General features: G+C 44.6%; 1 protein-coding gene across 2 annotated transcripts in view; it reads left to right on the top strand.

Moving 5' to 3' along the window:
• Window positions 1-738: 738 nt before the first annotated feature.
• Window positions 739-25645, top strand: part of NTN3 (netrin 3) — a 105837-nt gene continuing 80930 nt past the window's right edge. The window contains exon 1 of one of the 2 annotated variants that reach the window (XM_081965915.1): window positions 739-816. The gene's annotated coding sequence lies outside the window, so the exon portion shown is untranslated. Of the gene's footprint in view, window positions 817-8795; window positions 8961-25645 lie in introns of those variants that run through there. The other variant, XM_081965914.1, reaches the window with a different exon arrangement.

Raw genomic sequence — 25645 nt, 5'->3', positions numbered from 1 at the left:
TGGACAGCAAGGCCATCCAACCGGTCAGTCCTAGAGGAGATCCACCCTGACTGCTCTTTAGAAGGCCAGATCCTGAAGGTGAAACTCAAAGACTTTGGCCACCTAATGAGAAGGAAGAAGGACTCCCTGGAGAAGAGCCTCATGCTGGGAAAGATTGAGGACAAAAGAAGAAGGGGACGACAGAGAATGAGGGGGCTGGATGGAGTCACCGAAGCAGTCAGCGTGAGCTTAAATGGACTCCAGAGGATGGTAGAGGACAGGAAGGCCTGGAGGAACGTTGTCCATGGGGTCGCGATGGGTCAGATACGACATCATTTTCATCAATGGTCTTATCATTGCTTTATTCTGCAGTTGGATTCTATACCTTGCCTGGAGTCCTACAGACTGAGACTCTAAATAAATCCTATAAATGAATTTGTCACCTGTTAATCTCTTTATCAGTCCTGCATTCCTTGTTCTTAAGTGAAAGGGAAAGAGTAACGGCTTGCCTTCAGAATTTGTGAGTCCTCCATCACTGGAGGTTTTTAAGAAGAGACTGGGCAGGCACTTGCCTGGAATGGTATAGGGTCTTCTGAGCATGGGGTTGGACTAGATGACCTCAGCGGTCCGACTGTTATTCTAAATAGCACACATTCTCAACACATCCTTTTTTTCTGAGCAAGTATGCCTGTTTCTTTAAAAATGAAAATGTCTAGGTAACCAGCAGAGGGCACCCTAAGCTCATCAAAACTCCTACAACAACCCTGGATGAAACTTTAAGTATTAAACCAACATAGACTTCTTAAAAGTCTTTTGATCAGAAAAGCTCTCCTCCAGGTAGGTTCAAGCATCTTGACAAAGCCTTATGTGTTATTTGCTTTTGGCTTAGCAGGTTGCTCCATCTAGCCATTGTAGTTTGGAAGCCATAGTTTAGAGTTTAGCACCATCTCAGCCAACTGTAGCTTAGGTAAACTATGGTTTAGCGTGACAAGTGAATGTAACTTTCATTGTTCCTTGTAACAGTCTTATCACAAATACCAAATTCTTTGTTCCAGTACTGTAGGGCAGACTCTGGGCCAATTTTTTTTCTTTCATTCCCCTAAACCACTTTGCTTTATAAAGTTCTATATTTCAAGTTTATACTCCTGGTGGCCTAACCACTTCCCTAAATTGCCTCTCAGTTTAGTCTTTAGGAACCTAAATGAAATGAAAACTATTCTGATCCAAGCTTTATCCTTGGACCACTGAAAAGTTCATTGTCTTCAGCTGTAGCATGATTTTCTCTATTTTGGGTAACATCTTACCGGGAAACATCTTACGGAGTTTGTAAATCATGCTAAGCATGGTTGATGAACTAAGCCAATATTTGTGTGCAGGAGTGAGATAGAATGGTAGTGATGTTTAAATCCAAGGGTCACCTCTGCAAATATATTTGTTACCTTTCTAAAAAAAGGGGGGGGGGATTACCAGAGCTAGTAGTCTGCAAAGAATCAAGAACATTTTTACTCATACTTTGAATCTTAGCAGCTCTGCACTGACCATGGTTATCTATCCATCCATCCATTCATCCATCCCATCTGACCATCTATCATCTCATCTATTTATTATCTCTCTCATTTATCCATCCTCTACTATCAATCCTTCAATCCGTCCATTATCTCTTTCATTTGTCTATCTAGCTAATTATCTATCTATCTATCTATCATCTATCTATCATCTATCTAAAACAATTATTTGTCCAATCAATTATCTATATTTAACTAATCAATTATCTATATCAATTTATCTATCTATCTCTCTATAACAATTATTTGTCTAATCAATTATCTATGTCTAAAAATTGTTTATTAAATCAATTATCTATATCTATCTATATAAATCAATTATTTATCTAATCAATTATCTATATCTATCTATCTAGCTATCTAGCTAGCTAGCTATCTAAAACAATTATTTGTCCAATCAATTATCTATATCTATTTAACTAATCAATTATTTATATCTATTTATCTATCTATCTATCATCTATCTATCTATCTATCTATCTATCTATCTATCTATAACAATTATTTGTCTAATCAATTATCTATATCTAAAAATTGTTTATCTAATCAATTATCTATATCTACCTATATAAATCAATTATTTATCTAATCAATTATCTATATCTAGCTAGCTAGCTAGCTAGCTAGCTAGCTATCTAAAACAATTGTCCAATCAATTATATCTATTTAACTAATCAATTATCTATATCTATTTATCTATCTATCTATCTCTCTATAACAATTATTTGTCTAATCAATTATCTATATCTAAACATTGTTTATCTAATCAATTATCTATATCTATCTATATAAATCAATTATTTATCTAATCAATTATCTCTATCTATCTATCTATCTAGCTAGCTAGCTAGCTAGCTAGCTATCAAGCTATCTAGCTATCTAGCTATCTAGTTATCTAGTTATCTAGCTATCATCTGATCAAATTTTTATGGTGACCCATCTCGTGGAAAGTGACTCTGAACAGCATACAATAAATAGTTATTGCAAGTACTTTGAACAACGTTCAAAGGGAATTTCAGCTGTTTTCTGTAGACATCACATGTGTGATGTACACAGGCAACATGTCACACTTTGCCATTTTTTTACCATTCCCTACCCATCTTGATTCTATTGACCCCATACAGAGCTATAAACTCCTGGCTTTTTGAAGCAACTTCTTGGATGAGAACTGAAGAAGTTTCTTGGATGAGAAGCAAAACATTTTCAAAGGGGGGCGGGAAGCAAGAAAGTCCAGTTGTCTTTTGGAAAAGCATCTTTGGGGCCCAGTGGGGTATATGTTTCTCTCCCCCTGCCTCACCCCAGATCTTTTTGAGATTTAATTACTGACTCCGGAACTTGTCAATCAATGTCCTGGTTCTGTGTTTTCTATTCTAAAATTCTGTGTGTCCATTGTAAGGATCTCAAACAAGTTGGGTAAAGTAGTGAAGAGGAACGTATCTAGAATCTCCCAAATTTAGGGGACCACTTCTTGTGTCCACTTGACTTGTAACAAGAGACATTCTTCCGTGCCGAGGTCTACACCAAAAATTTGAGGCAATACAACAAGGATAAAATCTGGTTAAGGACTTTGTGTTGCCTTCAACTCAATTTGCAGGCTACTGAGAAGGCTGCAAATACATAGCCATAGTTCAGGAGCACTGAATTTGAGGTCTTTTTGGAGAAAGGAAGCAAGTTTGATTATCCTCCTTCCTTCCAAAACAACAGAACCAGAGGTGAAATTCTGCAGGTTCTGACCAGTTCTGGAGAACCGGTAGCGGAAATATTGAGTAGTTCAGAGAACCGGTAAATACCGCCTCTGACTGGCCCCACCCCCATCTATTCTCTGTCTCCCGAATCCCAGCTGATCGGGAGGAAATGGGGATTTTGCAGTATCCCTCCCCTGGAGTGGGGAGGGAATGGGGAGCCTTCCCCTGCCACGCCCAACAAGCCACACCACGCCCAACAAGCCACGCCCACAGAACCAGTAGTAAAAAAAATATTACATGCCACCATTCAACAGAACATAACGTCTTGGAGGGCATTGAAATATACAGCTTGAGAAGACCCTGCATTCCTGTGCTTTCCTCTCTCCCATGCCCAATTCTTGAATGTTTTGACTACCCTTATTTATTTTCCATATTCAATCAAACGTAGCAGCAAAGTAATTAAAACCTTGCCCTTCTTTTTAAAGAAAGAATCTGGGATTCCCCTCTACCCCCCAAATTGTGGCGAGATCCTATAACCATGGAATAAGGTAAAGGTTCCCCTCGCACATATGTGCTTGTCATTCCCGACTCTAGGGGGCAGTGCTCATCTCCATTTCATAGCCGAAGAGCCAGCGCTGTCCGAAGACGTCTCCGTGGTCATGTGGCCGGCATGACTCAACGCTGAAGGCGCACGGAACGCTGTTCCCTTCCCACCAAAGGTGGTCCCTATTTTTCTAATTGTTTTTTTACATGTTTTTGAATTGCTAGGTTGGCAGAAGCTGGGACAAGTAACGGGAGCTCACTCCGTTACACGGCACTAGGGATTTGAACTGCCGAACCGCCGAGCTTTCTGATCGACAAGCTCAGCGTCTTAGGCACTGAGCCACTGCGTCCCTTTTAACCAAGGAATAGGGAAACCTAAAAAGTTGGGATATAGGCTGGTAATTTTGGAATTCATTGATGGGGAAATTCCGATGGAAAAGCTGTGGGTAGGATAAGAAGACAGAGCTGGGACCACAGAGGAACAATAGGTTTCTCTACCTGTTTATTCAAAGTAAACATAAATAACTTTCATCATCGTCATTTAACAACCCCATAATCCCTTGCGGGGTGGAGTGTGGGCCACTGAATGAGCTGAGGGTTTACTGGCCAGATGCCCTTCCCTGTCGCCAATGTGGAGTTATATTCAGTAGATATATTCTCATTGTGCCCAGAGAGAGAAGTATCTGCCTCTACCTAGGATCGAACACACAGCCTCCTGATGGTCAGGCAAGAGCTCCACCTCTAGGCCACTGCACCACTTTAAGCATAGATAACTTCCTTTAGCGTAAAATGAAACAACCTGCTGTTGTAAGCCATGATTCAGAGTCTGACTTTGACCTGGAAACGGACGAGTATGCTCCAGCCGGAGGGGGATCTAGGATAACTCACTGTAGCCAACTCTCCCCAGTTACACAACGATCGAAGAAATAGTGGAATAGACTCATTAAAGAAAGAATGTGAAAGGAGGGACGAAATAAAAGGTGACGGACAAAAATCAAAATAATTGTTGAATTGTCTCAACAACGAGCTGGCCGCGGCGAATTGGCTGTCGCCGAGCCTGTGCTTCAGGATGGTCAGCCTCAGGAATAAGTGGAGGCTGGTCAACCACAGGGATCTCCTCTTCAGCTGGAGCAGTCAGATGCTGACCTACAACCCCCAAACTCCATGTCTAGGGGCATCCAGAGCAGTGGTGGGATTCAAATAAGTTTACAACCAGTTCTCTGCCTGAATGATTTCTTCCAACAACCAGTTCACCAACTGATCCGAAAGTTAACAGCCGGTTCTCCTAAAGTGGTGCGAACCGGCTGAATCCCACCACTGATTCAGAGGTGACCAGAGCAACATTCTTCAATGTGGCTCCTCACTAAGCCAAAGGCAAGCTTTGAGTAATTGCAGCTAGCTGACCGCCGTGATTTAGTTCTCCTCTTTGCTTGAGTTCCTAGCTCTTGCATCTAGGAATTCCATGAGACCCTGGTGGCGCAGCGGTTAAGTGGTTAGGATGCAGTACTGCAGACTACTTCTGCTGTCTGCCAGCAGCTTGGCAGTTCGATCCTGACCGGCTCAAGGTGGACTCAGCCTTCCATTCTAACCGAGGTCGATAAAATGAGGACCTAGATTGTTGGGGGGCAACAGGCTGACTTTGTAAACCGCTTAGAGAGGGCTGTAAAGCATTGTGAAGTGGTATATAAGTCTAAGTGCTATTGCTGTCTAATTCCTGCTTGTTTGACCATTGGACATTCTGATTTGGTATATTGTGACTTTGGGATCATATTTGAACTACAGGTAGTCTACCTGTTCTTATCTTTCTAATGCTGGTCAGATGATGGGGTACAGTAATTATGCAAGAGTTGCCCTTTTAAAACTTCCAGCCATGCCCTGGGGTACACTACTCCAGGTAGTCCTTGACTTATGGCCTCAATTGGAACCGGAACGTCCATTGCAAAGCTGTGCCGTTGTTCAGTAAGTTGTCTCCATTGTTGTGAATCTTTTTATATTTTTTTTGCTCTGGTTGTTGGATGGCTGCAGTCATTAAGTGACTCATACGGTCAGGAACTGGATCTGGCTTCTCACATTGACTTGGTTGGAAGGTTGCAAGTGGAGGTCACATGACACTGGGATACTGCAACCATTATAAATACATTCCAGTGGCAAACCAATTTGGTCTTTCAAGTCTTCCAATGGTGCTCCTCCCCACCATTGTTGCTGAGTCTCTCCATCCTGCTGCTGGTCCTCCTCTTCTAATCTTTTGCCTCCTCCTGCAGAGAGCTAGGTCTTTGCATGGATCGGTGGATGGATGATGTGCCCTCAAGCAAGACATCTTGTTCTTTTCATCAAGCTAGCCATACCCAATTCCAGCAACCGTTCTTTATATGTTTTAGGGGACTGGAGGCCAAAACATACGAAGAACAGTTGCAAGAAACTGGGTATGTCTAGTTGAATGAAAAGAAGGACTAGGGGAGACATGATAGCAGTCTTCCGATATCTCAGGGGCTGCCACAAAGAAGAGGGAGTCAAGCTATTCCCCAAAGCACCTGAGGGGTAGAACAAGAAGCAATGGGTGGAAACTAATCAAGGAGAGAAGCAACTTAGAACTAAGGAGGAATTTCCTGACAATTAGAACAATTAAACAGTGGAACAGCTTGCCTCCAGAAGTTGTGAATGCCCCAACACTGGGAGTCTTTAAGAAGATGTTGGATAGCCATTTGTCTGAAGCAGTATAGGGTTTGCTGCCTAGGCAGGGGGTTGGACTAGAAGACCTCCAAGGTCCCTTCCAACTCTGCTATTCTATCTATTCTAAGTTGGTGTCGCTTCTTAAAGAGTCCACGTAGATAGACTATCTCCAGAGGATCTGTCCCCAACTTGATCCTTTAGGGCTTCCAACGGTGTCTCCATCATCACTGTAACTGAGTCCCTCCACCTTTCTGCTAGTCCTCCTCATCTTCTCCTCCTTTCCACTTTTCCCAAGATTATGAACTTCTCTTTGGCTTGGCAGCTCTCCAAGCCAGAGAAGGTCTATGATTGTAAATCCTCCCTTGAAAGACTTTGCTGGATGTGAATGAGCAGAATTCACAGTCAATTAATAAAATTGTTTTGGGTTTTTTTTTTGACGGGACCAGGAGTTTGCTTCTGGCTCTTGGGAAGCCTCGGTCAGAACATTAGTCCAGAATGTATAGTCTCCTGCTTGACCAGGGGGTTGGACTAGAAGACCTCCAAGGTCCCGTCCAGCTCTCTGATTCTATGTTCTAGCAAGCCAAGGGTCTCCGTTTCCACTCGGGGACAGCTGGGCATCCCAAAGGAATCCCTTTCGGGAGAAGGGGCGGTCTATAAATACGAATAATAAATAAATAAATAAATTCTATAAAAAGGGGGATATGACCGAATTGACAAGGATTTCATTTCAGAACATGTCCAGGGGGAACGACATCTCCATCAGCCCGTTTCAGAGGTGTGGCCCGCGACTCTGCCCCAAAGGGAAGAAGGAGGCCAGTGATCTCCCATCCCACCCACCCGGCCCCTCCTCTCCCCTCCCCACGGAGCAGGCTTTTCCCCCTCCTGAAAAATTAGCCCCTCCCTTTTCAATTTCCTAAAGCTTCCAGCAACCCAATGGCCTGTGAAGCTCCAAAGGGGGGTGAGATGGGGGACGATGGCGAGGAGAGAGAGAGAGAGCAAGAGAACTAATAATAAAAAATTTCCTGCCTCTCTCTGCCTTTCCAGAAAGTTTGAGGTTCCACCCCAAAGCAGGAGAACCCCTTCCTCCCTCCCCCACTCCCTGCCCCTAAAACCAATTTTCCCTTTGGAAAAAGTGACCTTGTTTCTATTTCCACCTTCCACCTCCCCTCTAAGCCCCCCCCCCCTCCTCCTATTCCCCCATCCCAGTTAAGGCAGCTCAGTTTGGGACCAGCCTTTCGAACTTTTCTTCTAACTTCTATAGGATCTTCCTTTCCTCTCCTCACCCCCTTCTGCTGGCACTTTTGGAGTTTCCCTTTGTTGGGGGGGAGGGGGGACGACACACGACAACCTAATGACCCCCTCCCCAAACCCAGGAAAAACACAAGTAGCAGGTCACTCAGTGGAGAGGCCGGGGCGCTTGCCTGCCTTCCGTGGGCAAACGCCCCACAGGCCTGCAAGGGGGATGAAACGGGGGATGAAACGGACTCCTGAAATCTGCTTCTCATTTTCCGCGGGGGAATTGACATTCTCTACACACACACACACACACACACACACACCGCAACTCTCTCAGCCTCTTATTTAACCCTTGGATCTATTGAACTTTCCTTCCCCCCAAGTCCAAGCCCCCCCCCCAAACCCTTTTCTTAAAAGCAAGCCCTCAGTTTCTTCTCTGTTGCTCTTCTCTTCCCCTTCCCTTCCCTGCTCTTCTCCTTCCCTTCTCCTTCCTCTTCTCTTCTCTTCCCTTCCTTTTCCTGATCTTCCCTCCTCTTCTCTTCCCCTTCCCTGCTCTTCTCTTTTCCTTCCCTTCCCCTTCCTTCTTCCCTTCCCTTCCCTGCTCTTTTCTTTCCCTTCCCTTCTCTTTTCTCTTCTTCCCTTTCCCTTTCCCTTCCCCTTCCTTTCCCTCCCTCCTCTTCTCCTTCCCTGCTCTTCTCTTCCCCTTCTCTACCTTTTCCTGATCTTCCCTCCTCTTCTCTTCTCCTTCCCCTTCCCTTCCCCTCCCCTCTTCCCTGCTCTTCCCTGCTCTTCTCTTCCCCTCCCCTTCCTTCCCCTTCCCTTCTCTCCTCTCCTCTTCTCTTCTTTCTCTCTCTCTCTCCCCCTCTCTCTTTCTCCCCGGGTTCTCCCCCCCCTTTCCTTCCTCCTCCTTTTCCTCTGCTCGGTTCCTCCCAGTTCTTCACGCTGAGCCATTGGGGGGGGAGGGCAGCGAGAGGGGGGGGGCTTGGGGAAACCTCGGCCAAGCGTGCCAGGGAGCAAAGAGACGGGGGCGTCCCGTTTCGCAGCCACAGCAGCTGCAGATGTTTCGGCGTCTCGTTTTCATTCGCTCCCCCTCTCGGAGAGTTTTTTTCCCCCCTCCCTCCTCTCCTCCTCCCCAGGCCGGCTTTGCAAGCACCGCGTACCTACCAGCAGCTGCTGCGGGCTTTCCCCGTGTGCTCAAAACTCAGAACTCGCTTCGGCTCGGGCAGAATCTGACGTTTTCCCGGCAGGCGACCTACCTTCCTACCTGCGCCCTTCCCTCGCAGTAAGTGGCATCTGTTTGTCTCTTTCCCCGGGGAAACCGGAGCGGGTCCTTGGCAAAGGGTGGGGGGCTCAGTCGGGTGCCCTATGCGCCCCCCCCCAGGGACCCCCGCCTTCCTCCAGCACTTCCCAAAATTTTCTTTTGACGCACTTTGAAGCCCAGTTTGCAGGCAAGTTGCGAGTGGGGTAGGGTGGGGAATCCTCTTTCTGTTCTGATTCCTTCATATATATATATATATATGGGAAACTCTGGGTATTTATTCCTGCGGCTCCTTGTTTATAGATAAGTGGAAGAGAATATTTCTTGTTTTATTAGGCGAAAAGTTCCCTTGTTTTTTATTGTTATTTTTCCTGGAGCGGAAGACATCATTACTATTGGTAGCGTGGAACAGCTTTTTTTTTTTAAATTTCTATTTATAAACATGGAAAATCCACCTATTATTCCTCTTTACAGGCAGATGGCAAACCCCCCCCCCCCCCCGGTTGTTATTACTCATTATTATTTCTGTTTATGGACAAGTGGAAGGTGATGGATGCGGATGAGAGTCGGTCCCACAGGTAGCTAGGGGTTTAGAGTAGATTAGGCATTTTGATCTACTCATCAACTCTTTCCCAAGGACCTGAAATAGTTACTCTGCTTAACAACTCATTCCCCCAACACTGCCAAATAATTTACTAAGACTGTATTGCTATTCTTCTTCTCTTCCTTCCTAGTGTCTATCTCTTCCCACTTATGACTGTAACCATGTTGCTTGTATCTTTCAATTTATATTATCTTTATTTGTTTCCTAGTACGATTTGATGGCTTATTAGTAACCTTGAATATCACCAAGTGTTATAACCTTTTATTCTTGATGAATGCATTCTATTTTATTTTTCTTTATGTACACTGAGAGCATCTGCACCAAAGACAAATTCCTTGTGTGTCCAATCCCATTTGGCCAATAAATAATTCTATTCTATTCTATTCTTCTTCTCATCCTTCCTATTATCTATCTCCTTTTCTACTTATGACTATAACTTAGTTGTTAGAATCCTTACGATTTATATTGTTCTATTTAGTTTCCTAGTACGATTTGATGGCTTATTAGTAACCTTGGCTATCACTGTGTTGTAACCTTTTATTCTTGATGGATGAGAGCATGTGCACCAAAGACAAATTCCTGTGTGTCCAATCCCACTTGGACAATAAATAATTCTATTCTATTCTATTCTATTCTATTCTTCTTCTCATCCTTCCTATTACCTATCTCCTTTTCTATTATGACTATAACTTTGTTGTTAGTATCCTTACAATTTATATTGTTTTGCTTGTTTCCTAGTACGACTTGATGGCTTATTAGTAACTTTGACTCTCACTAAGTGTTGTGTCTTTTTTATTATTGATTAATGGATTTTATTCTCCTGATATACACTGAGATATGCATGTGAACCAAAGACAAATTCCTTGTGTGTCCAATCCCACTTGGCCAATAAAGAATTCTAGTTATAATTATTACATGGATCAAGGGATTTTATAGACACCCTGTCCGTCAAAGGGAAATAGTGTTTAATGGAGGGTTACCCCCCCTTTCTTTCCATCCTTTTATTAAAACTCTCTTCTTTCTTTTTCTTCTTTTATTTCCCCGTGGAATCCTTTTACTGCTTCATCGCGAAGGTTAAATGCAACCTGTGCTAGTTTTGAGGGCCTCTCAGAGGCTGCGTATGTGTGTGGGGCAACTGTATTTTAGAGCAAATTGGGCAGTTTAAACACTTTGTCTCCCAACATGATTGATTGATTGATTGGAAGGATCATTTATTTGATGTCCGGCTGGAAACGCAGGAGGGTGTTGTTGGGCTACTTACGGTGTGCCGAATTGTGGCAGCCGCTCGATGCAGTTCTGAAACGAAATGCCAAAGATTGTAAGAGGGTTATAAAAGAAAAAAAAGAGGGAGAAAGATAAGTTTATGGCTCACAGGAGAATCACATCCCGGCTGGCTCTCAACCAGAAATGTTTAAGAGTTGTGTGGGGCTGGGGGGGGGGTGGATTTTTATAAGCATCTCAAGCAGAGATTTTGCAGATGGTCTGCATATGTTCGCTCGCCCTGTCGCACTCTGCGTCGCTGGCCACATGTGTGGCATTTCTATCAGAGATGCCAGATGCTCTGGAAAAGGATGTCTCTGGCTTTGCACATCTGGAAGGAAGGCCTCTCTTGCCCCAAGGGATCAAACGCAAACATCTCCCTGAGTTGCTCCTCTGGGTGAGCTGGGCCAAGGGATGCCCCCTTGTCATTGACCATGGCCATCTCTACTTCTTCGGTAGGACAGAGAGGTCAACACCAGGTGATCTTTCTTCTTGGGCTTGGCAAAGGTCCCTCACCCAGATCTCGTAGCTCTTTCTTCTTTGTTGGAGAGAGACTTGAGCATATAGAGCATCTGGAACAGCTGGGTCCTCCCAACACCAAGGATGTTCCTCCAAGCTGCTAGACTTCCAAAGCGTTGAGTTGCCAACTGTTAGGCTTTCGTAGTGGCCAAGCTGCCTAACAGGTTGTTCTTCTCCACACATCTGCAGCCCACCAGGCTGAGGAGAACGAGTGTCTCCAGCTGTAGAACCCCAAGTCTCCACATTTGGGGCACCGTTTCTGATTTTCAGGGCCTCTTTTGATCAGAAGCTACTGGCCTTCATTCCCTCCTCAATATTGCTCAACTCTTCGGCCATTTCATTTTTCCAGTTCTTTTCCTGGAATATAGGCACGGGATTGTTGTTGTTGTTGTTTTAAGTGTGCCTAGTTGTGTTTTAAGGGAAGCGGTGGCTCAGTGACTAAGACACTGAGCTTGTCGATCAGAAAGGTTGGCAGTTCGGCGGTTCGAATCCCTAGCGCCGCGTAACGGAGTGAGCTCCCGTTACTTGTCTCAGCTTCTGCCAACCGAGCAAATCGAAAGCACGTTAAAAATGCAAGGAGAAAAATAGGAACCACCTTTGGTGGGAAAGTGACAGCATTCCGTGCGACTTTAGTATTTAGTCATGCCAGCCACATGACCCCGGAGACGTCTTCGTACAGCGCTGGCTCTTTGGCTTTGAAACGGAGATGAGAACCGCCCCCTAGAGTCGGGAACGACAAGCACATACGTGCGAGGCAAATCTTTTAGTTGTGTTTTCTTGAAATAATCTGAGGGATGCCCCTCTTTCAATTTCCAGAATGGGTTAAGAAAGGTTTTGAAGAATCAGTTAGTCCTGAAGAAAAGTGGTTTAAGATCCAGGCCGAACCGAAATGTTAAACCAGAAGGCATCAGTTTTCCTAGACACATTCATTTCCATAGAGGAAAAGAAGTAGCTTACTTGTGATGATAAAAACAGGGATTTCCTGCTAACTGGCATCTGCCTTTTGTATCAAGATTATCTGTTGAAGTGGGCAGGTTGACACGGTTCTCTGCCAATGTGCCTGGAGGTGTGAGTGCCTGTGCAATGGGTGAGCATTAAGGTCTCACGGATGAGGTCATTCTACTTCAAAGTGATGCTCCTTTTCAGTGGCTTCCAGTTTTCGTCCTCTGGAGTTTTCTACTGGCAGGAGAGTCCGCCTTCCTTCTTCCAAAGCTTTCATCTAAAAGTGAAAGAAGAGACAAGTTGTTAGTCCCCACAGAACTCTTACTGATCTTTGCGGGATCCAAGATAGGAATGGAAATAGAACATAGGATAATAGAGCTGGAAGGGAACTTGGAGGTCTTCTAGTCCAACCCTCTGCTCAAGCAGGAGAGCCTATACCATTTCAGACAAGTGACCATCCAGTTTCTTCTTGAAAGCCTCCAGTGTTGGAGCACCCATAACTTCTGGAGTCAAGTAGTTCCACTGATTAATTGTTCTGTCAGGAATGTTCTCCTTAGTTCTAGGTCACTTCTCTCCTTGGTTAGCTTCTCCTTAGTTCCGTTGTGGCTCGCCAGTGGCCAGGGGAGCTGACAGCAGATTCGGACAGTGAGGTAATTGGGGAGGAACACGGGCCAGTCCTGGAGTCTGAGGAAGGCTCTAATGAGGGCTCTGCGTATTTTCTCCTCAGATATGTGAGATATGTGGTACCTTGCTCAATAGTAGTAACTGTGAGAAGGATCTTGGAGTCCTAGTGGACAACCATTTAAATAGGAGCCAGCCGTGGGCAGCAGCTGCCAAAAAAGCCAACACAGTTCTAGGCTGCATCAACAGAGGGATTGAATCAAGACAACGTGAAGTGCTAATACCACTTTATAAGGCCTTGGTAAGGCCACACTTGGAATACTGCATCCAGTTTTGGTCACCATGATGTAAGAAAGATGTTGAGACTCTAGAAAGAGTGCAGAGAAGAGCAACCAAGATGATTAGGGGACTGGAGGCTAAAACATATGAGGAATTGTTGCAGGAACTGGATATGTCTAGTTTAATGAAAAGAAGGACTAGGGGAGACATGATCCAATATCTCAGGTGCTGCCATAAAGAAGAGGGAGTCAAGCTATTCTCCAAAGGAGGGTAGAAAAGAAGCAATGGGTGAAAACTAATCAACAACTTAGAACAAAGAAGAGATGGTGAAAACAATTAATCAGTGGAACAACTTGCCTCCAGATGTTGTGAATGCTCCAACACTGGACGTTTTTAAGAAGAGATTGGATAACCATTTGTCTGAAGTGGTGTAGGGTTTCCTGCCTAGGTAGGGGTTGGACTAGAAGACCTCCAAGGTCCCTTCCAACTCTGTTATTCTATTCTATTCTAATCAAGGAGAGATGTAACAATGCCGCCTCCATTGCCCTCATCTTGGGAGCATATCCCAGGTTCTTCTCAGAGGCTTCCTTCGTCCATTTAATGGGGCATGAAAGACTTGTTTTCTTGTCCAGGACTCTCTTGGTTCAAGCTGGCCAACCCTTGGATTCTGGATGAGAGGCTATTTCCTGGCCAAAGTTGTGGGACTGGTTATTCCCCCCCCCCCCCAAGGGCTGAGCAAAAAACAATGTTTTACAAATTCTCCATCTGTTTTGAAATGGTGAAAGGGGGATGTGAAAGAATAGTTATTGTTTCTTGGCAAAGTAGGCCCAACTGTGCGTCAGCATCTCCAAGGAGGTGCTTGAGAAGGTGAACAAAAAGATGGAACGTCTCTCCCAGCCATCTTGACTTTTTTGACCCCGCATCCACTGACTCCCCCAACAGCTGTGGAGAACTGGAGGCCCATCAGGCAATTGGGCTCAGCCGAAGGTCCTCATAAACTTTGCTTTTGGTGAATTTCCTTTCCTCATTCCCCCAGAATTTTATAGATGGTGGTTGGTTGTACAGTTGGCCAGATGTTTAGACTGGATGTGACATTTTTAGCCACCTATCAAGACTTTCCCAAGGACCTGGGCTAGGCAGATGTTGCTGCTTGTTAGTAGTACTGTTGCAGAATGTAAGCTGCTCCAAGTAAAACTGCCTTTTGCAATTGACTGATGCTGAGTTTATCAATAGTAAAGATGGTGATTGTCTCCTCTTCCTCCTCCTCCTCCTCTTCCTCCTCCTAAAAAAAGTGACCAGGGTTCTTTCTTTCTTCCTTTTTCCTTCCTTCCTTCCTTCCTTTTTTCCTTCCTTCCTTTCTTCTTCCTCCTCCTCCTTCTAAAAAAATGGCCAGGGTTCATTCTTTCTTTCTTCCTTCCTTTTTCCTTCCTTCCTTTTTTCCTTCCTTCCTTTCTTCCTCCTCCTCCTCCTTCTAAAAAAGTGGCCAGGGTTTGTTTGTTCTTTCTTTCTTTCTTTCTTTCTTTCTTTCTTTCTTTCTTTCTTTCTTTCTTTCTTCCTTTTTCCTTCCTGCTCCTCCTAAAAAAAGTGGCCAGGGTTCTTCCTTCCTACCTTCCTTTTTTCCTTCCTTCCTTCCTTTCTTCCTGCCAAGCTTCTTAGTCTAAAAATCTGCTAAGCTTGTGATAGTACTCCTTTAAAAAAAAAAACGACTCTTCTGTTATTATAGTTTGAGTCTTCATTGTGAGATGCAGTAAGGGGAAGGTGTAGGGGGTGATATAGAGCTTGAAGTGGTCTTTCCCTGAATGAAGTTTTGATCGAAGCAAAATGGAGCCCTCTACCCCATATTTACAATTCTTTCCTGCAATTGGCAGTCTTTAAAAGCTCAGCAAAGTCAGGTCTGGATGGATAAGAGACCACAAGGAAGTCCACAGGGTTATAGACGAAAGGAGAATTTGGAGTGGGTGGTGGGATCAATGTTTTTCCATAATGGCAACCCCTTCTGTATCCATGCAAGAAAAAGTCACAGGCCCCTGACATTGAAGTCCCCAGCAACTGAGCTTGCTTGGAGCAGGATTTTTACTTGGGAATTCACAAGTGGAAACTCAAAAGATTTATCTTTTAGAGCAATGGATGAAACATTCTGAAGGTTTAGGACAGAGAAGGTACAGCTCAGCTCCTCCTGCCCCATCCCTCCGCCCAACTACTGGCAACTTAACAACATGAAAATATGTGCAACAGATTGCAAACTGCTCCTGCTGGCTTAACATGATTTTTGGATGAGTTTTTTTTTTTAACCAACACTTTTGCAGACACTAAGAGACCTGATCACTGGAAAAGTTGGCTTAAAAGAAATCCCTCTCTCTCTCTCTGAAGTCTGGGAATTTCTTTTTAAAAAGTGCCACAGTCATAAATCCGGATACACTTCCCTATATCCCGCTCATCTAGGACCCAGAACTGCCTTTTAGGCATGAGTCATTGGCAAATATCGGCAAACAATAAAACAATACTGACTAAGAAGCAAAAACATCAAATCCCCAATAAGAAGGAAAGAGACAAATTCACGTCAGCTTCATTCACAAAATTGTCATGGGCGTGCAATTCTGTCCAAAATATTCCTTCCTCTTTTGGATAGTTTTTGATCTAAAAGCCAAATTTCTTTAGTACAATAGGTTTTTAAAATTGTTATGAGGTATTATAAAAAAGATGTTGAGACTCTAGAAAGAGTGCAGAGAAGAGCAACAAAGAGGATTAGGGGACTGAAGAACGGTTGCTGAAATTAGGTATGTCTAATTTAATGAAAAGAAGGACTAGGGGAGACATGATAGCAGTCTTCCGATATCTCAGGGGCTGCCACAAAGAAGAGGGAGTCAAGCTATTCTCCAAAGCACCTGAGGGTAGGACAAGAAGCAATGGGTGGAAACTAATCAAGGAGAGAAGCAACTTAGAACTAAGGAGAAGTTTCCTGAGAGTCAGAACAATTAATCAATGGAACAACTTGCCTCCAGAAAGTTGGCGGGGTGACTTCTGGCCAATCACCAGGAGACTGGGAGTTCTAGTCCCATTTTAGGCATGAAAGCTGGCTGGGTGATTTTGGGCCAGGCCTTCTCTCTCATCCCCACCCACCTCACAGGGCTGTTGTTGTTGGGAAGAAAATAAGAGGAGGAAGGTATGTTGGATATGTTTGCTCGTTGGAGTTATTTGTAAAAATAATAATAAGGTGGGATGGAAATAAAGTGGGAGGACCAGTCATAAATCACCTCCCCCCCCCGATGCTATTGTAACGTCAAATAGTCGCTAAAGGTCGTAAGTCGAGGACTACCTTGGAAAAATGGCTAAGAGTTGACAAAGTATGAACATTAGTACATCCTTGTGAGCAAGTCCTAAGCTGCATTCCGTCTCTTCTCTCTCACTCCTCCCGCACTGCCTTGCCCAGTTTTTAACGTTAGACAATTGGATCGGTGTACAGGTTCCATTTGGCAATCGGCAACGATTTGCCAACTTTGCAATTTCAGCTAAATCTCTTTCAAGTTGGCGAACGTCTCAGCTTGCTTTGCAAGGAGCTCTCTGGCTCCTTATTACATTCTTGGTGGGTGTTCGGGCCAAAAAAAAAAACTTTGCATTTCAGGCAGAGGTGAAATCTGCTGGGATCAGCCTACGACTGGGATCCACCGGCTGTTATTTTTTAAAAGACACATCCCGTGTTTCAAAGAGTTAGGTAAAGGTAAAGGTTCCCCCTCGCACATATGTGCTGGTCGTTCCTGACTCTAGGGGGCGGTGCTCATCTCCGTTACAAAGCCGAAGAGCCAGCGCTGTCCAGAGACGTCTCCGTGGTCATGTGGCCGGCATGATACAATGCCAAAGGCGCATGGAACGTTGTTACCTTCCCATCAAAGGGGATTCCTATTTTTCTACTTGCATTTTTTACGTGCTTTCCAACGGCTAGGTTGGACAAGTCACAGGAGCTCGTTCCGTTATGCGGCGCTAGGGTTTCGAACCGCCAAACTGCCGACCTTTCTCATCGATAAGCTCAGCGTCTTAGCCACTGAGCCACCGCGTCCCTTTAAATGAGTCAGAGGTCCATTTTTTCCCCCCGTCAAGCGCTCTCCTCAATTCCCGACAGGGATGACAGACAGCCTCTTTGGAGAAAACAGATGGCATCCTTCCAAGCTGGGATGGAGCAAAACAGGAACAACAGAAGCTAAACACGAACCCACACACACAGCCACCCCATGTGGGATTCGGAGCAGGGATAATAAAGCTCTTTGCATAGCCGGGGCCTTTTCCGAGAACACGTGAGGCAGCCAAACAATGCGGCAGGAATGTGTGAAGGGGTTTAGGATGACTAGGGCTGGGATTAAAGTCTTGCAAAGCTTGTGAGCTGGATGCTATTAAGCATAGCAAAAGGCTTAGGGCTGGTGCATCGCAGCAGCACGGCTTTCTTCCCTTGCCTTTCCTCTTCTTCAGGTTCACCGCTAGGCAGCTCGCTCTGCCATACTAGCTGGATTCTGGCACTCCATTTTTAGAAAGATGCAGCTCGAGCCCAACGGGATCTTCTCTTCAGCTGTTGTGGCCCACCAGCGGCCAACGGAGGTGGCAGCAGATTCGGACAGGGAGGAGGTTGGGGAGGAACCTGGGCCAGTCCTGGAGTCTGGGGATGGCTGTGAGGAGGGCTCTGTGTCGGAGGCAGAGAGGGGGCCAGGGCTGTCTGACAGTTATTAGCTGCCTTCAGAGGCAGACATCAGTGAGGCAGAAGAACAGCTGGAGCCTGCTCCCAGTGTGCGCATGCGTAGAGTTACCAGAAGAAGGGAACAGCTAAAGAACAGGGGTTGACTTGGGAGTAAGGCCACAGGTGGACGAGGAAGGGCCCCTCCCAGAGAAAATAAAAGAGGAGCGAAAGGGGAGTGGAGTTTGCAGGAGGCAATTAGTTTGTTTAATTGGTTTGTGATTCTCCAAAACTCCTTGTGAAGTTCTGCAGAGATCGGCCTGTCAGCTCTCCAAGCCAGAGAAGGTCTGTGACTGTAAATCCTCCCTCGAAAGACTTTGCTGGATGTGAATGAGCAGAATTCACAGTCAATTCATCAAAGGGGTTTGTGTCAGGACATGCGGGAGAAGTGTTGCAGTGTCAGCCTCACTCTCTCTTCCAGATTCCATCTTGCTCCATTAGTGGGACAAGAGTCGAGACCATTGAACGTGGGCTGGGCACAGTGGTTGACCAGGGCATCTTCCATGTCTTGCCGTGCTCTTAGCGCATCACATCACTTGCAGAGACCGCCTTCATGACCGTCGTCCTATTTGAGTAGGTTTCATGCACTCAGTCCAACGGACTCTGCCTTCACATGCTCGGGATAGACAAATCCCTATCTCACCGAAGGTCAATGACCCAATGACTACTCTCAACCTGGTTTGGTCAGCCTGTCAAAATTGTTGCCCAGGGTGTGGCTGCTGCGCATGCTACAGCTACTGGGAGCCACAGGTGAGAGCTGAGTGACAGGTGGGGACCAAAGGTGGATGAGCTGCCCCAAAAGCTGCCCTAAAACAAGCTGCCCTAAAAGGACATGACATGCCTCTACACCAGAGGTGCTGCCCCTCCCTGAACACCCCATACACCCCATGATGTTACCTCGTTTGGTAATGAAATGTCTGCAAGAAAACCACCAAACTCACAAAGCACCAAGGACCCCTCACATTTCCAGAATTTCTCAACCAGCATGGGATTAAGTAGACTAAGTCTTTGGACAATGAGCAAGGGCTAACCACATGCTCACCTTGCATAAAAGCAGAGACATCACACTGTCAGCAAAAGTGCATATAATCAAGGCGATGGTTTTCCCAGTTGCAATGGATGGCTGTGAAGGTTGGACCATAAGGAAGGCTGAGCGCCAAAGAATGGAGGCCTTTGAACTCTGATGCTGGAGAAGACTCCTGCGAGTCCCTTGGACTGCAAGGCCATCCAACCGGTCAGTCCTAGAGGAGCTCAACCCTGACTGCTCTTCAGAAGGCCAGATCCTGAAGAGGAAACTCAAAGACTTTGGCCACCTAATGAGAAGGAAGAAGGACTTACTGGAGAAGAGCCTCATGCTGGGAGAGATTGAGGGCAAAAAAAGAAGGGGGCAACAGAGAATGAGGGGGCTGGATGGAGTCCCCAAAGCAGTCGGCGTGAGCTTAAATGGACTCCAGAAGATGGTAGAGGACAGGAAGGCCTGGAGGAACATTGTCCATGGGGTCGCGATGGGTCGGACACGACTTCACAACTAACAACCACAAAACCCTTGCGTAACCCATTCTGCATCCATGCACTTCAACCAACACTAGGTTTACACAGGGTGCAACATCACGAAACAACAAGGCACCAGAGCCATGGATGGAGGCTCCGAAGGAGGTTGAACCATTGTGGAGTGCAGAGAAATCATGTCTCCGGGGTGCCATATATGGAGGTGGTTTTGGCCTAGGAAACCAGTGAGCCAAGCTTGAGTCAGTTGGGCCCCCGGATTCATGACAGCAGTTGCGGTTTGTGTGGGTTGAGGAGGGTGTTGAGTTTATGCATGCCTGAGCCATCCTGTTGCAGGAACAGGGAGCCAAAGAAGACGCGTCATGACTCAGCCCAGAGCGCCTCCTGAACTGGGGGAAGAAACGGGATCCATCACCGGATTCATTTCAGGATAAACAGCCTGGAGTTCCTTCTAATTTGGAAAGGTAGAAGATCCATCTTCTCAATCCCCTCCCTCTACGAGATGGGCATGTTCCTCTTGCTCTGTAGGACAGCAGGTGGGTGGGGTGACTTGAAGTCAGTCCCAAAGGTGCTTTTTCAAGAGGCAACTGGATTTCCTTCCCTTCTCTTCCCCTCACCTCTTCTTCCTCCTTTCCTTCCCTTCCCTTCATCTCTTCTTCTTCCTTTCCTTCCATTCCCTTCCCCTTCCCTTCCCTATTCCTTCCCTTCCCCTCCCTTCCCTTCATCTGTTCTTCCTCCTTCCCTTCCCCTCCCCTCCCTTCCCTTCATCTCTTCTTCCTCTTTTCCTTCCCTTCCCTTCATCTCTTCTTCCTCCTTTCCTTCCCTTCCCCTCCCTTCCCTTCATCTGTTCTTCCTCCTTCCCTTCCCTTCCCTTCCCTTCATCTGTTCTTCCTCCTTCCCTTCCCTTCATCTTTTCTTCCATCTTCCCTTCCCTATTCCTCCCCTCCCCTTTCCTCTCCTTCCCTTCCCTTCCCTTCCCTTCCCTTCCCTTTAGACCTCCATAGATTTCAAGTCAGAGTTGATTCCTAGCAATTGCCACAACAAGTCTCTGCAATTTCCTTGGCAGGATTTTCAGAAGTGGTTTGCCATTGCTTGCTTTTTAGGGACGAGAGAAAATGACTTGGCCAAGGTCACCTAGCCAGCTTTTTGCCTCAGTCTTACAACTCACCAACTCCTGGTTTCTAGCAGAATTCTTTAACCACTACACCAAACTGGTTCTCCAGAAGGGGAAGGGCCTGTGGTTAATTCCACTCAGGGTCTGCAATCCACAGGTTGAGCTTTGAGGGATACTGCAGGCGTCACTCTTGGAAAATGAGCAGAAGGTCGAGGTTGATGCCACATCAGTAGGAGACTCTGTGGCAAGGGGCAGGTTTCCCAGTCGGCTCCACAATCGAAAGGGCTTCCGGCTAGGACCAATGGAGAGTCTTGTGTCCTTTCAGCTGCTCTCAATCAGAATAGAGCTGGAAGGGACCTTGGAGGTCTTCTAGTCCAACACCCTGCTCAAGCAGGAGGCCCTGTGCCTTTTGAGACAAGTGGCTGCCCAGTCTCTTCTTTAAAACCTCCAGGGAGGCAGCACCCACACCTACCGAAGGTAACTTCTATTCCTCTGGTTAATTGAGATAATTAGTAAGATAATTATTCCTAAGAGATCGCTATTGGTAAGAGATCTATTGCTCCAGCTCTTTTCCTGGGGGGGACTAGGATACCCAAATTGGACAAGCCTAGGCCTGCCTGGGGATAAATTTAACCCACTTAAAGCTAGTTAACTAGGTCAGTTAATCCCTTTTTGATGTTCCTACAACACACTGAAGTCCCTATTGTTCTCGGCCGCGGGAACAGGACTTCTATGTCTGCTATTAGTTTGCTTCTCATTTTGGTGCCATTGCATGCAAATGCCATCCACATTTGGTATAACGCTGTCTATCCAGACTGGCGACAGCTCTACAATGTTTGAATTGGGGTATGTTTCACAGTTGCCCAAGACTGATGTCTCCGAAGGGCTCCGATCCAGGAAGCCTTTGTGCCAAGCAAACATCTCACTGCGGACCGTTTGACCGATCTGAGCCCATTTCTCCTGCCCGTTTGACTTTGCCATTTTGCCTTGAGTTGTTGGTCAGTTTTATGCGTGTTTACTCCAAGGACACATGGACTGATTTATCTATATCCAGGGCTAAACTCTGTTCTTGGCGCATCCTGTTTATTGAATGAAGGCCGAGATGTTTCATAGCTGGCATTGGGCTCAAGAGGAAAGCAGCCAGATCAAAATAGGATTTCAGGAAAGAAAGAAAAAAAGGAAGGAAGGAAGAAAAAGAAAGAAAGAAAGAAAGAAAGAAAGAAAGAAAGAAAGAAAGAAAGAAAGAAAAAAGGAGCGAGAGAAAGGAGCGAGAGAAAAGGAAAGAAAGAAAGAAAGAAAAAGTGAGAGAGAGAGAGGAAAAAAGAGAGAAAAGAAAGGAAGGGAATAAAGAAAAAGAAAGAGAGAGAAAAGAAAGAGAGAAAAGAAAGGAAGGAAATAAAGAAAAAGGAAGGAAGGAAAGGAAGGAAGAGAAAGAAAGAAAGAAAGAAAGAAAGAAAAAGAAAGAAAGAAGCGAGAGAAAGGAGAGAGAAAAGGAAGGAAATAAAGAAAAGGAAAGATAGAGAAAAGAAAGAGAGAAAAGAAAGGATGGAAGGAAAGAAAAAAGGAAGGAAGGAAAGGAAGGAAGAGAAAGAAGGAAGGAAGGAAGGAATGAAGGAACGAAGGAAAGAAAGAGAAAGAAAGAAAGAAAGAAAGAAAGAAAGAAAGAAAGAAAGAAAGAGAAAAGGAAGTCATGCAATGAACCTCCGACTGCAAATTGTCTCCTGTTTTAGTATCGCAGGATCCAATCTGGGTTGGATACCAGGACCAGAGGTTTAGTCTTTAGCCAGCTCATTCCCTCCTCAGGGAATGTCTCTTTCACCCAAATGTTTGCTTTGGGCTGTGCTATGTTTCACCATTTATGTGGTGCCTGGTTGGGTGTGTCTTCCTATTGATTGATTGATGTGCTGATGGCGGGCTATTGGCTGTTGTTTCCTTCTGCTACCAACTCCTTGTCTCCCAAATACCTGATGAGCTAGTGATCAATCAGCACTCCTGTTGACTGACAAGGGGCCCGTCGTTTCCCAGACTTCAATCATTTCCCTGGCTGTTTTTGTGCCTGCTCGTCCAACAATCTTAATAGCTGCAAAATTGAACATATGTCTTTGTCCATTGCAATGTTTTGGTATCGATCACTCTATGTGGTGGCCCCTATATTGTGTGTGGTTAAGTGTGCAAATAGTGCAAATACTGCGTCTCAAAAATTGAAATCTTGCAAGTGGGTTTTACAGCCACTAAATACACATGCAGGGTGGTCTTAGCTGTTGTTTTGTAACGCTGAGATTTGGGGTCTAGTTTCTTTTAGAACTTCTAAAATCAACCAACATCCATGACCGCCCGCCAAAACAAACCCCTAATAACCCCAAATTAGGAAAATGCAGGTTAGTACAAGTTTGTATTGGTATTATTGTGGTGTACATTGTGTCCTTCTTTTCTTCCATAAAAACTCAAACCTTGTATACAGAATCTCCAGTCGTTTTCTTGACCTGACCTGGGTCTGCCTCAATAAAATTGCGATGTTCTTATGCCTCCCGACTTCACCCCGAGGCCCAAATTCTGGCAAGCCTCGTGAGTTAATAAGCTTTCAAAACTTGTCCAACTGCCGAGGAGAGTTACGACCTCTCAGAGCTTACAAATTCCTCAAGTTGTTCCGCAAAGCTGCAAGAAATAAATGAAACCCGCGAAGATAGAGCTGCACAGAGCGGGATGTCCTACAGCTTTTCTGAGTTAAAAATGGGGAGTTCTAAGACCAACCCTTTTTCAAAATTGCTTCTAAGTAGAATCGATGCTTAATTCTCTGGTAAAGATGCTTACACAGGTGGAAGAGTCTGTCTATAGTAAGCCTTGTACCTGTCGGAAGAATCCAATCAAATCTGTAGCTAAGTCCAGAGTTACTATCCTGAATTTATGGGGCTGCTACACGTAGCCACACAGACATCACCTTGGTTCTTTGTGTGAGAGAAGGAAGATAATAAGAAAAGGGAAATAATAAGGAAGAACATTCAGTAGTGCAACTGACCCCAAACGCTGGAGGTTTTTAAGAAGACATTGGACAACCGTTTTTCTGAAATGGTGCAGGGTTTCCTATCTCAGGGGCTGCCCCAAAGAAAAGGGAGTCAAGCTATTCTCCAAGGCACCTGAGGGTAGGACAAGAAGCAATGGGTGGAAACTAACCAAGGAGAGAAGCAACCTAGAACTAGGGAGAGATTTCCTGACAGTGAGAACAATTAATCAGTGGAACAACTTGCCTCCAGAAATGCTCCAACACTGGAAGTTTTTTAAGAAGAGATTGGGCAACCATTTGTCTGAAATGGTTTAGAGTTTCCTGCCTAAGCAGGGGGTTGGACTAGAAGATCAACAAAATCCCTTCCAACTCTGATATTCTATATTCATATATTTTCCTATCTATCTATCTATCATCTATCTATCTATCTATCTATCTATCTATCTATCTATCTATCTATCATCTATATATCTATCCATCTATCTTTCATCCATCCATCCATCCATCTATCTATTATCTATTCATCTATCTTTCATCTATTTTTCATCTGTCTATCTGTCTTTCATCTATCTATCAATCATCTATCTACCCATCTCTTTCATCTATCTATCTATCCATCCATCTCTTTCATCTATCTATCTATCTATTCATCTATCTTTCATCTATCTATTTATCCATGTATCTATCATCTGTCTATCTATCATCTCTATCATCTATCTATCCATCTCTTTCATCTATCTATCTATCATCCATCCATCCATCCATCCATCCATCCATCCATCCATCCATCCATCCATCCATCTATCTATCTATCTATCTATCTATCTATCTATCTATGCACATAAGTAGTCCTTGACTTACAATAGTTCATTTAGTGGCCATTCAAAGTTACAATGACACTGTAAAAAGTGACTTATGACCATTTTTCACAGTTGCACCTGTTGAGGCATCCCATGGTCGTGTAATCAAAATTCAGTTGGTTAGCAACTGATTCTGATTGATGATGTTTGCAGTATCCTGGGGTCACGTGATCCCATTTTGTGACCTTTTGACCTGCAAAGTCAATCCTGATTCACTTAAGTGAACAACTGCTAGTGGTTGACTTAACAACTGTGGCAAGAGAGGTCATAAAATGGGTTCAAACTCAACAGATGTCTGACTCTTCAACAGAAATTAGGAACTGCCTTTATGAAGATGAGGTGATAAGAAGAAAATTAGAGTGTGGGCAGATGGACAAACTGATGAAAGAAATACCAGGAAAGGAGGAATTGGAATATTATTTAACATGGAATAAATGGTATAAATGGTTAGAGGATGGAAACAAGAAGTAGGGAAATATAAAATAGTGATGTAGTAGAAGTGTTAGGATATAGTGATAAGATAAGATATAGCTAAGATCAGTTAAGATATAATAACTAAATGATAGTATGTATATAATGTACAATGTACTTAAAGTGATATTCTGATATAAACAGTCAAGTATAAATAAGTATGGAATAGTATACATAAATAAGTAAAGAACAACAAATGTAAGGTACGAATGTATAGGAGGGAAAACATCAATTTTAAAGACATACCAATATGAAACCGCTGTAGAATGGAATTTTTTGTTCCTTTGTTGTTTTAATCTATGTCTTGTTTTATTTATGTGTTTAAAATAAAATAAAAACTAAAAAAAGAACTGCGTTTATATTCGCCCGTCTTCGATATCTCTTCCAAATAAGGCAAAAGAAATTGGAATCTGGAAGAGAGAGGGAAGAGCGAAGGTTAAGGGTCTCTGTTTCAGAGTGCAAGGAAGGTCCTAGAAGACCTCCAAGGTCCCTTCCCTCTCTGTTATTCTGTTCTTGGAAAACATAATCTTGATCTATGAGCGGTAGAGGAAGGTCAACGGATGACACTTCTCGTCTGGAATCTCTCCGAGTTTCTGGTATTGTTTATAATTCTGTTATTGTCCTGCCTGTCATCTTTTATTAATAAGCAACCACAAACTCTCTCTTCTGTTTGAAACATCTTGGCACGCCGGCAGAATTGAGTCCTCAGCAAACACCCCAACTATCGTAGGCTTGTCTCATTACATATTCTTCTGGATAAATGGGTGGCCCACGTTCTGAAAAAACAGAGCTCCGATCCAAAACCTTTGCGT

The sequence above is a fragment of the Natrix helvetica genome, assembly GCF_964273705.1.
Source record: "Natrix helvetica genome assembly, chromosome: 13".
Taxonomy (NCBI): domain Eukaryota; kingdom Metazoa; phylum Chordata; class Lepidosauria; order Squamata; family Natricidae; genus Natrix; species Natrix helvetica.
This window is presented reverse-complemented; position numbering and strand designations above follow the sequence as displayed.